The sequence below is a fragment of the Pelodiscus sinensis genome, chromosome 5, assembly GCF_049634645.1.
Source record: "Pelodiscus sinensis isolate JC-2024 chromosome 5, ASM4963464v1, whole genome shotgun sequence".
Taxonomy (NCBI): Eukaryota; Metazoa; Chordata; order Testudines; family Trionychidae; genus Pelodiscus; species Pelodiscus sinensis.
This window is the reverse complement of record NC_134715.1, coordinates 99,267,270-99,283,020: the sequence shown is the minus strand read 5'-3', so window position 1 is coordinate 99,283,020 and position 15,751 is coordinate 99,267,270.

Here is a 15,751-nt window from a genome sequence, read left to right as displayed (position 1 = left end):
ATTTAATGTCCGAAGCATTTTGGTGACAGTATTCAATATGTCTTGAAAATGGTTGACCTACTTAGATTCTGACAATGAATGTGGAAGAATGTGAATGACTTAAGGTAGAATGAAATCCAAAGCAATCTTCAGACATTTGACTCTGAATAGGGAAGGCAGATTTAATGTATAGTTTAACACTTTTCTTTAATCTACAATAAAATTATTTTTTTAATACTTAGAGTTAATTAGTGTAAGCATGCATGACATGGTTGGGCACAAGGGAGAAAGGGATTTTTGCAGACATGCCAAATGGTTAGATGCTAATGGGAAGAGACTGGAAATATGTTAAATGAATGACTATGTCTGATATTATATAGCTATAAATATACACATTGACACATTTTTATTTTAACATTGGTTATTCTGTTTTCAGATATTCATTTGACAGATTTTACACTATGTCATTCATATAAACAAATGTGGATGTGTCATGTTATTTCACTTGAATATGTTTATTCTTTAAACTGTGTAATGTAGTGCCTGTCTTATGTACTGAGTACAATACATAAAAATCAGCTGTGAAACACCAGATTAAAATTCCATCAAGGGGTTCTAGTAACATAAACCATCAGAGTGATGAAAAGTAGATGTATAGTCAGTTACCTGAATCTCCTTCCTTCCTGCTGCCCTGAGCCAACCCTGAGGAGCAGCCTCTGGCCACCCCCAACCTATACTGAGCCTCCCGCCCCCTGCCCTGACTCTTGCACTCTGAGCCCCTCCTCATCCCCAACCCTGACTCCTGCACTCTCCACATCCCAAGCCCCCTTTCCTGAGCCCAGCACATCCCTGCCCTGTCTCCTGCACCTCCCTGTACCTCTCACATCCCCAGCCCCCTGCCCTGAAGGACCCGAGCAACATCAAGTAAATCTTCTAGTTGGTATAAATTAATGTTTCTATGGCATACAGGCAGGTATACGAACAGACATTTTCCTTGGGTATGGCAAACCAGGATGATTTCCTTGGTCCCTATGTTTTGGAGGATTCCGCATGTCCAGAAAGTAGGCACCGACTCTATGGGTGTTTCTCTGGAAAAAATAGTAGGCATTGACCACCCAGCAGCAGCCCCACTACCAGAACCCCCAACCTTCCATCCCCAGAGCACCTCCTGCTCACTGTCAGGTCCATCTGGTCAGCACGGTACCCTCCCTTTCAGTGTCTATCTCCTTGTGCAGATCAGATGTTGTGTGGCATTAGTAGCCATTGGAGTGGGAGTGGGGACTTGGGGGAAGGGATTGAGTGGGGGTGAAGCCTAGGCAGAACCAGAGGTGCGTGCATCCTCTGACAGATGAGAAACTTGGCTCCTATGTCTCTGGCCCCACACCTCTTAAGGTGGGTGGTCCTTTATATGAATAAAAAACTACAAAAAGCAGCATACATGTATGATAATATAGTCATAGTGCATTGTATACTTACTAGATAATTTATAGAGAGAAATTCCTTTTAAAAGCTCACCATTGGAAGTTAATTCCACTTTTTCTGTTTATACTGGTGTATTACTTTAAAGATTTTGTCAAACTGTTTAATGAAGGGTTTAGTCCCTGGTAATGAATGTCATGTTCTTGACAATGAGATCTGTTAAAATGGTTTGAAGTGATATATAGAGATTGTTGACTTTGTTACAGAATACACACAGAGTCTGGCTTGTCTAATACCTTCTGTAGTCTGGCTGAGATACAGTATGCATAGCCCACCAGGATGACACCTGCTGTGACTTTGCATTATGTTTCAAAATAATAGATTCTTCAAGAGGAATGAATGCCTTATAGTACCGTAATTGAGTGCAAGTGCCAATAAAGCAGCTGCCTTTGTGCACTTTATTTTAGGATTGTTCCTTTTTAATGTCTTTACTCTATTTTTAATATCCTTCTCCTTACTCTATTTAATATATATTATTTCTTAATGATATTATTTCAGAGGCCTCTTGTGGAATGACTAACAGTAGAGGAGGAGCTATAAAAGTGAAAGGAGATCATCACTTTTACTAAGAATATCCTATTAATATAGTTAAACCCAGCACCTAATTTATCATACAGATATAGACATATGATAATAGATGGTAGATTGGACAAATAACTTTTAAGAGCAGAAAACTGTTAAGATTTTTTTCATGGTTGACATAAGTATTAAAACGAACTTACAAGGTGGGGGTATTGTGAAGTAATACATAAACTCAGTTGTAACATTTAGAAAGCATTCAGGGCAAGCATCAGGATGGAAAGTTCATCACTTTAATTTTTTAACACTCCATTCACTCTGAGTTTGCAAAGATTTCCAGAATGTTTCTATTTTACATGTGGTCCATTCAGAGACTTAACACAGGGGCTACGTCTAGACTAGCATGTTTTTCCAGAAATGCTTTTAACAGAAAAGTTTTCCGTTAAAAGCATTTTCAGAAAAGAGCGTCTAGATTGGCATGGACGCTTTTCCGCAAAAGCACTTGAATGTCGGAAAAGCGACCGTGGCCAGTATAAACGCGCTTTTGCACAAAACAAATCTCAGCTGTCTACACTGGCCCTTTTGCATAAAAGTTTTGCACAAAAGGGACTTTTGCCCGAACGGGAGCAGCATAATATTTCCGCAAAAAGCACTGATTTCTTACAGTAGGAAGTCAGTGCTTTTGCGGAAATTCAAGTGGCCAGTGTAGACAGCTGGCAAGTTTTTCCGGAAAAGTGTCTGATTTTCCGGAAAAACTGGCCAGTCTAGACACAGCCAAGTAGCATAGTTATTGCCATAGTATTTTACAGTCTTATTTGTAAGCCATGACTATTCTGGGCTATTTATGTGAGATGCTTATGTCTCTCATTATTGCATTATCTGTGCATCTCACAAAATTTATTATATGTTTACTCATGCCACCATTATAAAGAAGGAAAGTTCTATTATTCCCCTTTAATAAATTGGATACTAGCTGGAGCAGAGCAGGTGTTTTTATATCTAATAATGGTAGGATGTATGACTGCTCCCCCAGCTACTCTACTGACATACCCTATGTTGTTTAAATGGCATTGCCCTATTGTTGTTTATTGTAACTCTTTAATTGGCTATAAGAAATCTTTAGTTTTAATAATTTTTCCAAACACGAGAAATTTTGAGGAACATTTGGGAAAAGAAATGCCCTTTTGTTGGTCCTTATTGCGTATTGGACTATAGAGTGTGTTTTGATATGTTTCAGACATATTGAGGAGATTAGCTTTACAGGGGATTGCTAACAGGGATTAAGACAGTTGTACCTCAGTTGTACCTACTGCTCTTATACTTATCTCACCACTGACATGCCTAGTGGATATTGTGTTTTCATGTTTAGAATTCTTCAGAAGCCTCAATGAGTTAAAGAGAGGAAGATCAGTTCTCTAAAATGGCCTTGCCTTACTTCTTTTCCTTGATTATTTCCCACTATTCCTGTCATTTATGAATGACTCCAGAGGGATCAAGTGAGGCCCTTTGTGTTCTCAGGGAACAGGCAAAGCTGCCTGTCAGTCATGACTGCACCTATGGCATTAAACTCCTACTCTGATTAAGCACAAGACAGAGGGTAGCTTGGATGAAGCACAGATATTTGTAATGGTTAATGCTCACCGCCAATCCCTCTGAGCTGCTAATGCAGAAGTGTTCTTTGCTGACAGACACACCAGAGGTGCCAGGAAATAATATCTGATACTTGCTGTTCTGTCCTTGACTCAGAAGTTTCCTGGAGCTCTGGGGTATACCAGGCATGAGTACAAAGCCCTCCAACCAACAACCTCAAAGAGAATTTCCTCTTCCTGAATATTTCATGAGCTCAAAACCAAGCAGATTTTTATGAAATAACATTTTCTCCTGAAAATTTCATCCAGTTCTACCCCTATTTACATATTTCTGGGATTCTTCAAATACACATGAGGAACATGGGAAGGAAGGTAAATGAATATTGAGGATTGGACAAAATTATAGCCCTTACATAGATGAAAGAAGAATTCATTTTTTGATTCAGTGACTGAACCAGGAAACTAAAAAAAAAAAAAAATTTCTGAGTAGACCTGTCAATTATTCATAGATAACTCAAGTGATTAATTTTTTTAAAAAATCATAATTAATCATGCTGTTAAACAGTGAAACACCATTTGAAACATATCAAATAGTTTGGATATTTCAGCATTTTCAAATATATTGATTTCTAATACAACACAGAATACAAAGTATACAGTGCTCATTTTATATTGTTGTTACAAATATTTGTACAGTAAAAATAACAAACAAAAGAAACATTACTTTTTAGTTCACCGTATATTCATACTGTAGTATGATCTCTTTATCAGGAATTACACATGTGGAAGTTTTGTTACATAACTGCACTAAAAAACAAAACAATGTACAATGTTAGAGCCTATAAGTCCATGTAGACTTACTTCTTATCCAGCCAATGACTAAGACATTGTCTACATTTATAGAAAGAATGTTGCCTCCTTATTTTCAAGGTCACTTGGCATTCACAGGACACTTTTCTAGCTGGGATTGCAAGGTATTTACATGCCAGATATGTTAAAGGTTAATATTCCCCTTTCTGCTTTTGGTCACCCTTACAGAGAACATGTGTTAATTAAATCTGTGACTGAACTCCTTGGGGGAGAATTGTATGTCTCCTCTGTTTTGGCTTTATTCTGCTATATATTTCATATGATAGCAAATTTGGATGATTACCCAGCACATGTTCATTTTAAGAACACTTTTTCATAGCAGATTTGACAAACTGTGAAAAGGTACTAATGTGAGATTTCTAAAAATAGCTACTGAGCTCCACCCAAGATTTAAGATCTGAAATGCTGTCTAAAATCTGAGGTACAAGGTGTTGAGCATACTTTCAGAAATCTTAAATACTTCGATGCAAAAAGTACAGAACCGAACCAACAAAAAAGAAAGAAATGATCTGCTGATGGCATCTTATTCAGATGATGAAATGAATATGTGTCAGTCTACTCTACTTCAGATTGTTTTTGAGCAGAACTTGTCATCAGCATGGACACATGTCCTCTGGAATTGTGGTTGAAGCAAAAAGAGATATGTGAATCTTTAGCATATCTGGTGCACAAATATGAGTACCAAGTGACACTGTAAGCAAGAAGCGGCCAGAGTTATCTCCTGTAAATTGTAACACAACTTGTGTGTCTGAGCAATTGGCTGAACAAGAAATAGGACTAAGTAGACTTGTAGTCTGTAAAGTTTTATATTGTATTATTTTTGAATGGGGGGTGGAGGGTTGGTACATAATTCTACATTTGTAAGTTCAACTTTTGTGATTAAGTGATTGCACTATAGTACTTTTATTAGGTGAGGTGAAACATACTATAAAATGAGTACTGTACACTTTGAATGGTGTTGTAATATAGATTTATAAATATGTCATTATATTAGAAATGTAGAAAATATACAAATATTTAAATAAATTGTATGCTATTATTATTTAACATCCATATTAATTGATTAATGTTTTAATCACAAGTTAAATCACAATGATTTTTAATTGAATGATGAGCCCGAGTTTCTATTTGAAACTCATTTTTCAGGTTTTTTTCTCTAAAATAAAAAACACCAAAACAGACAAAAATGATTCAAGTCAAAGAAAACATTTTAATGTAAAATTTGAATTGACATCTAATTTTAAATAAAAAGGTTTAAAATAGAAATGGAAAATAAGAAGTAACTAAAATTCTCACTATACAAAAATCTATATAACATTCAGTTAAGATTTTTCCCCACTGGAATTAAATCCTTAAACTGAGCCACACATTTTTTACTAATGGAAGACAATTTCAGTTTGGAGTGAGTTGACTTTGACTGCCAGAAAAGTATTATGAGCAGGTGACTTTCACATCTGATCTAGTATACAATCCACATGCCCTATGGTAGGGTCAAAACTGATCTCCCTTCTGTAGTCTGACTTTACTAATAAACTAATGAATAATAAGTCAACAAATCTGACTTTATAATTCTCAGTTGTATGGTCTTTTCCTTTACAAAGAATGCAGGCATTAGTAGTTAATGGTAATGACATTTTTATTATATTATATTTGACATTCAACACTTCTACTAAAATTTTCTCAGGCAAGGTATCTCCGGAATATGAGTACAAGTGTATTTTCTTCTTAGAGTGCAGAATTATTAATACTTTGAACAAGCAATAAAAAAAAATGACTGCAATGGAGTTACATCCTAACATTAGTTGAAATGGGTTCTAAAGAATATATAAATTATTTATATTATGAAATAACATTTTACAGGCCATGATATTGAATTGAATCACCATCTCAATAATTAAAATGGAAGAAAGTGGTATTAGAAAGAAAGGGTGGTCTTGAGTTAGATTTCTGGACTCAGGATGTCTCATTTGAATTGCTACGTCTATTGGAGACCTCCCTTGGGGTGCTGTATCAGGAATGAGAACTTGCAGCTGTCCCTGTTTTGTTTCAGGGCAAACTCAGAGAACCAATGATCTCACTGGAGGTACCTGACTGACCACTTCACTTCACTGGTTAAGAAGGTCAGCAAATCTTCTCTTAAACCCAACAGCAACAAGTGATTTCTGAGTGTTCACTGCACTCATCTGCAGATGCAGTCTCTCTTGTGCTAACCTTGCATCAGTCTCAACCCAGACTGCTTCAGCACTGCTTGGTTCCTGACTTCATTTCTGATCTTCTGAGCTGTTCCTGGGTTGATTGCCACTGTTACGACTCCTGGACCTGACTGCCAATATCTGGGTTTGTGACACTTTGCACAAGTCACTAATTTCTCTTGTTTCAGTTCATCATATCTAAAACTGGAAATGAACATACTTATGTTCTTCCACCCTTTACCTTATTCATTTAAACTGCATGAACTAGGGGGTGGGAGATGTCTCCTATTTTGTGTATCTCCAGAACTCAGAAGAATTGGAGCTCCAGTCTAAGGACGTGTCTACACTTGTTAGAAGATTGACCCTCCAGAGGTCAATCTTCTAGCATTTGATTTAGTGGGTCTAATGTAGATATTTAAATCGAATGCTGAGGGCAGACCCAGCCAACATCCAGTATTCCTTGTTCTGCAAGGAGTAGGAAGCCAATGGGAGTGCACTCTGTATGAATGTTGTCTCATGCTAAGGTAAGCCAACTCCAGCTACATATTTTGCGTAGCTAGAATTGTGTACCTTAAACTGACCTGCCTGGTATAGTATAGACCAGCCCTAACAGGGACCTGTAGTCAGTACTACAACAGAAATAATAATTGTTCATTTCAGTTATTACATTTGGATGAATAAAATGCAACAAGGTAACCCACTGCATGAAGTGCAAAGTAAGCCATTGCATGAGATGAGAGATTTGGAGAGATTTTCAACTCTGGAACAAGTTTTGAGAACAATCCTTCATGGGTAGTGGATTAAATTTACCTATGGATGTTTTCCATCTCTATGATCTCTTCAAGTAATAAGCTTGTAATTTGGAATGGTTCTTATCTAAAAATCATTTGTGACTCATTATTAGAGATCTGCCAGTAACAGCCACCTACTGCTTCCTGCCAGATTCAGTAACAGTCACTAAACTTCTGCTTTTTTGGAACATTTGATTTTTTTTAATTGGCTTCCAAATAATTGAATTGAAATGCTATCGAAAGTGTTACTGCTACACATATCTGAATAATAAGTGATTAATGTCTGAGATATTAACTGAATAAAAATACAGCAAATTACTCAGTGTTGTTTAAGTGAGATATCAAAGATAATAAAGTTATTTTATAAGATATCTAAACCACCAAGGGATTTTCACTGTTAAACATTGTGTAATGAAGTAGAGCAAAAGTATGCCTACAAGACTATGCAACATGGAGAGTTAATGTCGGGATTTTCTTTTTATTTTAATAAATAATGTATAGGAGTGAACTTCCTAACTTTTCTTTGATAGTTTTTCCTACTTCCACTAGTTGGTAGTTTCAGGCTCAGTCTTGCATGAGAATGAAGTCCACAACTCTCAATGGGTATGTCTACACTACCCCGCTAATTCGAACTAGCGGGGTAATGTAGGCATACCGCACTTGCAAATGAAGCCCGGGATTTGAAATTCCTGGGCTTCATTTGCATAAACCGGGCGCCACCATTTTAAAATCCCAGCTCGTTAGAACCCCGTGCCACGCGGCTACACGTGGCATGGACTAGGTAGTTCGGACTAAGTTTCCTAGTCCGAACTACCATTACTCCTCGTGTCCTGGGAGTCCCGGGCTGGCAATGACGGGTGTCTCCAGCTTCAAGTCGACAACCAGGGTTGGGGAAGGGGCTGAACCTCCCCCCAGGATTTGGTGGAGTTCAGAGTAGTAGGGTCAGGAGTGGAGTCCTGACCCAGTGTGAGACCTATGCTCCCTGGCCCTGGCATAGTTCTGGCACAGCTCCTTCACCTTGCTTGGCACCTCTTCGAGGCTCCTGGGGTGGTGGCCCCTCACAGCCAGAGCCTGGGCTATCCACCAGTAGATATCCGTCCATAGGTGTTGCGCCATCAGAAGCGGAGATCCTGGAGGGTCTCCTCCTCACCCCATACCTCCAGGAATGCCAGGATCTCTGCCCCAGACCATGATGGTGCACACCTCTTCTGGCCCCTGGCTGGGTCTTGGAAACACTGGTCAAGCTCCCTGTGAGGGCCAGGTGGGTCTCGGGGGGCTTGTGGCTGGGCAATGGGCCCCAAAGGCTGTGGCAGGGTGAGCCGTACAGTAAGGTGCTGCTCCCAGACCCAGCTTCCTGTCACAATGTTTATCCCGGGTGCCTGTGCCTTTAAGATCTGGCAGGAGACAGGAACTATAGAGATGTGATGAGTTTGGATGGAATAGCCACCAGGGCAGCTATGTTATCTCCTGGAGGCCTCTTTTTTCGAAAGAACTCCCTCTTCTGTATCCCCACACGCCATTATCTGAAAAAAAAACTTTTTTTGAAAAAGCGTTCTTCCTCGTAGAAAGAGAGTTACCACCTTATAAAAACCCCTCTGTTCTTTCAACTTTTTTTGAAAGAACTCAATAGACATGTGGGTGCAAATATTGTTTTTCTGGAATAACAGCCATTATTCCGGAAAAACGCTGCAGAGTAGCCATACCCCTTAATGAAATAGTTTTTCCTAATATCCAACCTAGACCTTCCCCATTTTCATTTTTCTGATCGATTTAAGTTATCATGTCAGGTTGTGGTTTCTTATCTAGCTAGCCCCAATTCTATGCAAGGCTTGTGAAAATCAAGCAGACAATTGGAACCACAGGTGTATGATGTGAATAAAAGTCAAGATCTTTGTTTCTCCTTGTGAGATGCTTAGGGTGGCTGTGTCCAGACTCAGGGTTTTTTTCGGGAAAAGTATCCTTTTTCCGAAAAAACTTCACCTGCGTCTAGATTGCAGCCGCGTTCTTTCGAAATTAAATCGAAAGAACGTGGCTTTTCTTTCGACGGTGGTAAACCTCATTTCACGAGGAATAACGCCTTCTTTCGAAAGTGCTTCTTTCGAAAGAAGGAGTTCTTGAATGTAAATAGGGCTTCTTCGAAAGAGAGCATCCAGACTCACTGGGTGCTTTCTTTCGAAAAAGCAGCTTGCTCTTTCGAAAGTTCCGCGTGCAGTCTAGATGCTCTCTTTCGAAAGAGGCTCTTTCGAAAGTATCTTTCGAAAGAGCCTCTTTCGAAAGAGGCATGCAGTCTAGACATAGCCGGTGTGTCTACACTACAACACTACTTCAAATTAACTTAATTTGAAATAGTTAATTCAATTAAGCTAATTCAAAATAACACATCTATACACAAAAACTATTTCAAAATAGCGGTTTTCTATTTTGAAATAGCTCATCCACACTGAGTGGACCCTGAACCAAAGTTAAGGCTGGCCGGAACCAGTGCCATCAGGGCATCAGGTGGGGACTTACTGTGTGTGGCTGCTGCCTGAGGCTAACTGAGGCCTGAGCTTAAAGGGACCCTCGCCTCCTCCCCCCCCCCCCCGCCCGGACAGACAGTTCTCAGGGTTCCCCGCTTGTTTGTCTACCTCAATGAGGGACAGTAAAGCAGTCCTATTTTGGAGTGCCCTGAGTGCCCACACTCAGGACACCACAGCACTCAGCCACATGGACCCAGAGCTCTACCTGGGAATGCCAGTGCATCTCGTGGGGTCGTTGCCATCAGACCAGTTGCACTTGCTGCAAGCTGCCATCCGGGGGGTCCATCTGGGGTCTGTCATGAACCAGGAGGCCCTGATTGAGAGCTTCCACCCCGAGGAGCTCTCAGAGCCTCCCCTGTCCTCCCCACCAGGGTCTCATGCCCCATTCCTCCCTCATGTCCTTCCACTTACCCCTCCCTAGCCCCCCTTCCTGATGTCAAATAAAAGACATGTATGTTCAAAAATAGAAACTGGGTTTATTGAACAAAACTGCGGGGGGGGGGGGGGCAGGAGGATGGACCTCTGGGGAGACTGGGAAAAGGAGGTGGGAGAGGGGAAGAGAGAGGGTGGGAGAGGAGAGGGGGAAACCTAGGAGTAGGGAGCTGGAAGTGGGAGGCAAGGGGAAGAAGGGGGAGGGGAAGCTCAGGGTGCAGGATTGGGGGTCTCACTGGACCAACCTGACTTTCATGCAAATCTGCTCCTGGGTTCACATGTGGCCTTTGGTGGTGAAGCTGGCAGTTATCCTACCATAGACGAACGTTCCATAGAAAGGAGGGAGCAAACCACACAGCTCCAGTGGGAGCTCCCAGAAGCACTGACCAATTTCTCAAACATGGATACCTAAAATTAGACAGCAATCCCACATTTAGACACCTAAATAACAGGGCTCATTCTCAAAGATTCTTAGCACCTATCTCTGATAACATGGGGTATATGAATGCTCATGTCCTTAAAAACTCATTATTCTAGTCAAGAGCTTAAACTGGGATTTATAGGCTTTCTCCTTTTTGGCCACTGTGTCTGATGAATATTTCCTATCATGATACAGCAGGAATATAGACCACATCAGTTTTAGCTACAGAACGTACAGGCCACAGTGTATATTCCTTTCATGATGACGGCTTTGATAGCTGGTGCAGAAGAATATGGAACTATGTAGCATTCTTCTAAAATGCCAGTCCATGAGAAGTTTGTGCATTCACTGGGGCTACGTCTACACTGGCCCCTTTTCCGGAAGGGGCATGTAAATTTCATGAGTCGTCGTAGGGAAATCCGCGGGGGATTTAAATATCCCCCGCGGCATTTAAATAAAAATGTCCGCCGCTTTTTTCCGGCTTTTAAAAAAGCCGGAAAAGAGCGTCTACACTGGCCCCGATCCTCCAGAAAAAGCACCCTTTTCCGGAGGCTCTTATTCCTACTTCAAAGTAGACGCTCTTTTCCGGCTTTTTTAAAAGCCGGAAAAAAGCGGCGGACATTTTTATTTAAATGCTGCGGGGGATATTTAAATCCCCCGCGGATTTCCCTACGACGACTCATGAAATTTACATGCCCCTTCCGGAAAAGGGGCCAGTGTAGACGTAGCCTGGGTGTGCGTAAACTCCACCCCTCTGCCGGCAGAGGGATGTAAATTAGACATACCAACATTGCAAATGAAGGGGAGATTTAAATCTCCTGTGCTTCATTTGAATAAAAATGGCCACCACATTTTGCAGAGTCAGCAGTTTGTCAGCAAAAAGCGTCTGTCTAGATGGGGATCGAGTGACAAAGAAACCCTTTGTCGGCCGATCCTGTAAACCTTGTTTTATGAAGCATAAGAGTTCGGCCAACAAAGGCTTCCTTTGTTGACTGATCCCCATCTTGACAGCCGCTTTTTGCCGACAAACTGTTGACTCGGCAAAATGCGGTGGCCATTTTTTTATTCAAATGAAGCGTGGGAGATTTAAATCCCTGCTTCATTTGCAATGTCAGTATGTCTAATTTACATCCCTCTGGCAACAGAGAGACGTAGTCTAGACATACCCACTGTGGGGATAGGGATTGTGTTTTGTCAGGAAGAACATTGTGCATAGAATCATAGAATCATAGAATAATAGGACTGGAAGGGACCTCGAGAGGTCATCGAGTCCAGCCCCCCGCCCTCAAGGCAGGATCAAGCTCCGTCTACACCATCCCTGACGGATGTCTATCTAACCTGTTCTTAAATATCTCCAGAGAGGGAGATTCCACCACCTCCCTTGGCAATTTATTCCAATATTTGACCACCCTGACAGTTAGGAATTTTTTTCTAATGTCCAATCTAAACCTCCCCTGCTGCACTTTAAGCCCATTACTTCTTGTCCTGTCCTCAGAAACCAAGAGGAACAAATTTTCTCCTTCCTCCTTGTGACACCCTTTTAGATATTTGAAAACCGCTATCATGTCCCCCCTTAATCTTCTTTTTTCCAAACTAAACAAGCCCAGTTCATGAAGCCTGGCTTCATAGGTCATGTTCTCTAAACCTTTAATCATTCTTGTCGCTCTTCTCTGTACCCTTTCCAATTTCTCCACATCTTTCTTGAAATGTGGCACCCAGAACTGGACACAGTACTCCAGCTGAGGCCTAACTAGTGCAGAGTAGAGCGGCAGAATGACTTCACGAGTTTTGCTTACAACACACCTGTTGATACAACCTAGAATCATATTTGCTTTTTTTGCAACAGCATCACACTGTTGGCTCATATTCAACTTGTGGTCCACTATGACCCCATGTGTGATGGGTTCCTTGTTTCCTGATCCTCCAACTCCGAATGTTCGGGGATAGATATAAATTGTCTCTTGGAACAGCATCTTATTTTGTCTCCCCAAAGAATATTTCTCAAATAAGTTTTAGTGACTGATAGTTAAATTTAGCTCCAACTTCTACTCTTCCTCATCTCTCCCTTCCAAAGAAAGAGTGACTATTATGTACCCATTTGCTCAGAAACATCCAGTAAGGTTACCACTGCCATATGTGTTAGTGTCCATTACGGTTGGAGTATTAGTCCCCATTGTTTTACAATTGGTTAAAAGGCACTGTCCGAATAATTTGGTACAAGGGTCACTTTTCTTCATTGTTTGCTGTACCTTTATAAAAACCTGAAAATCATGGGTTCTCTTTCCAAACCTTTATGTTTCTTTTTGGCAAGCACTGATATTTTTTCTGACAGGAATGAAAGCTGAAATTAACATGGTTGGCTTTGGTAATGTTTTTTTATAACTGCTTCAACTTATTTAGCAGCATATCATGCCAAGAACATCTTTGTTTATGCACTGGCATCATCGATTGCTGTCAGCACAGTACTAGGGTTGTGCTTATTAATTGCTGCTGCATAACCAGCCCAGGGAGCTAAAAACTTTGTGTGATATTCTTCCCTCTCCACCTCTCAGAAGAGTGAAGCCAAATCTAGACAATCATCACTGAGACTAGAGATACCATTGGCTCCATGGCATGCCCTCTACAACCCAATGTAAGCCCTTCTTTTGGAGCACCATGGCATCAGGTAATTAAATCATAGAATCATAGAACTGGAAAGGACCTTGAGAGGTCATTAAGTCCAGTTCCCTGCCCTCACTGCAGGACCAAGCACTGTCTAGTTAACCTTGGTTGGTAGCTTTCCAACCTGCTCTTAAATATCTCCAGTGATGGAAATTCCATAACCTCCCTAGGCAATTTATTCCAGTGTTTAACCATCCTGACAGTTAGGAAGTTTTTCCTAACGTCCAACCTAAACTGTCCTTGCTGCGATTTAAGTCCATTGCTTCTTGTCCTATCATCAAAGGTCAAGGAAAACAATTTTTCTCCCTTCTCCTTGTAACTCCTTTTAGGTGCTGGGGAGCAGCTAGTCATTATATGCTTCCTTTCAGGTTCCACAGATTTCCAGTGTCAAAGTCCATTGGTTGTTAGAGTTACTTGAAACTACTGATTCATGTAATGACTGCCAGTGCTTTACACTCATATTTGGAGTTTTTCAAGATAGCATGACTGTGTCTTAAGCCATCTTGCCTGGGAGATAAAGTTGTGCTACTAGGAAGATACCGCTGCCCATTTGGACCCTTTATCCTCATGGCAACACAGCTTCTGAAAGAGCCATGGATCTCCTGAGAACTCACCATTTTGCTGGATGAATCTTGTGCTCATTCCATAGTACTAGAAAGTCTGTTTATGGAAGATTAAAAGAAAATGCTGTGAGATTAACTACTATGTGTTTATAGTACATTTAGACTAAATGGGAGTCACTTAGGGTATGTCTACACTAAAAAGTTAATTCGAACTAACGGATGTTAGTTCGAATTAAATTTGATAGGCGCTACACTAGCGCTCCGCTAGTTCGAACTTAATTCGAACTAGTGGAGCGCTTAGTTCGAACTAGGTAAACCTCATTCTACGAGGACTAAGCCTAGTTCAAACTTACTAGTTCGAATTAAGGGCTGTGTAGCCCCTTAATTCGAACTACTGGGAGGCTAGCCCTCCCCAGCTTTCCCTGGTGGCCACTCTGGCCAATACCAGGGAAACTCTATTGCCCCCTACCGGCCCCAGACCTGGACCCCTTAAAGAGGCACGGGCTGGCTATGATGCCCGTGCCAGGTGCAAGCCTGCCAGCACCCAGCCAGCAGACCCTGCACCTGGCACGGATCGAGGCAGCCACCCGATGCCCCCCAGCCCTCCCCCTCTTCCCGGGACCAGCCCGGCGGCTCCCGGGAGCTTGCCCGGGACCGCAAGAGGCGGGCATCTGCCTGGTCTAGTGCGGACATCGTGGACCTCGTCCACGACCTCCACACTAGGCACAGGAGAGTGGCCATCTAGGGCAGGAGAGCTGCCAGCCTGGCCACCCAGGAGTAGGTGTGCATGAAAATCAGGGTGGTCCACTGAGACCCCCGACCCTGAGCCCTGAGCTTACAATGGCCGTAATGGGTCAGGTCAAAGGTCTATCTAGCCCAGTAGCCTGTCTGCCGACAGCGGCCAACCCTAGGGACCCTGGAGGGGATGGACTGAAGACAGTGACCAAGCCATTTGTCTCCTGCCATCCCTCTCCAGCCTTCCACAAACTTTGGGCAGGGACACCATTCCTACCCCCTGGCTAATACCACTCCATGGACCCAACCTCCATCACTTTATCTCACTTCTCGTTAAACTCTGTTCTAGTTGTAGCCTTCACAGCCTCCTGCAGCAAGGAGTTCCACAGGTTAACAATTTGCTTTGTGAAGAACAACTTTCTCTTACTAGTTTGAAGCCTGCTACCCATTCCTTTCCTTTGGTGTCCTCTAGTCCTTCTATTATGGGAACTAATGAAGAACTTTTCTGTATGCACCGTCTCCACCCCACTCATGCTTTTATAGGCCTCTATCCTATCCCCCCTCAGTCTCCTCTTTTCTAAACTGAAAAGTCCCAGTCTCTTTAGCCTCTCTTCATGTGGGATGTGTTCCAAACCTCTGATCATTTTAGTTGCCCTCCCCTCTCCCACCCTCTCTCTTCCCCTCTCCCACCTCCTTTTCCCAGTCTCCCCCAGTTTTGTTCAATAAAGAGAGATTCTATTTTTGAACACACGTTTTCTTTATTTTGTACATCAGGAAGGGGGGCTAAGGAAGGGTAAGTGGAAGGAGGTGAGGGAAGAATGGGGTACGAGCCCCCAATGGGGAGGACTGGGCTGGCTCTGCGGGCTTCTGGGGGTGGAAGCTCTCCTGCAGCCCCCCAATTACCTCCTCTCCCCAGATGGCAGCCTGCGGCAAGTGCAGCCAGTCCGATGGCCGAGTGCTGTGATGTGCCGTATGTGGGTACTCAGGGCACTCCAAGCCAG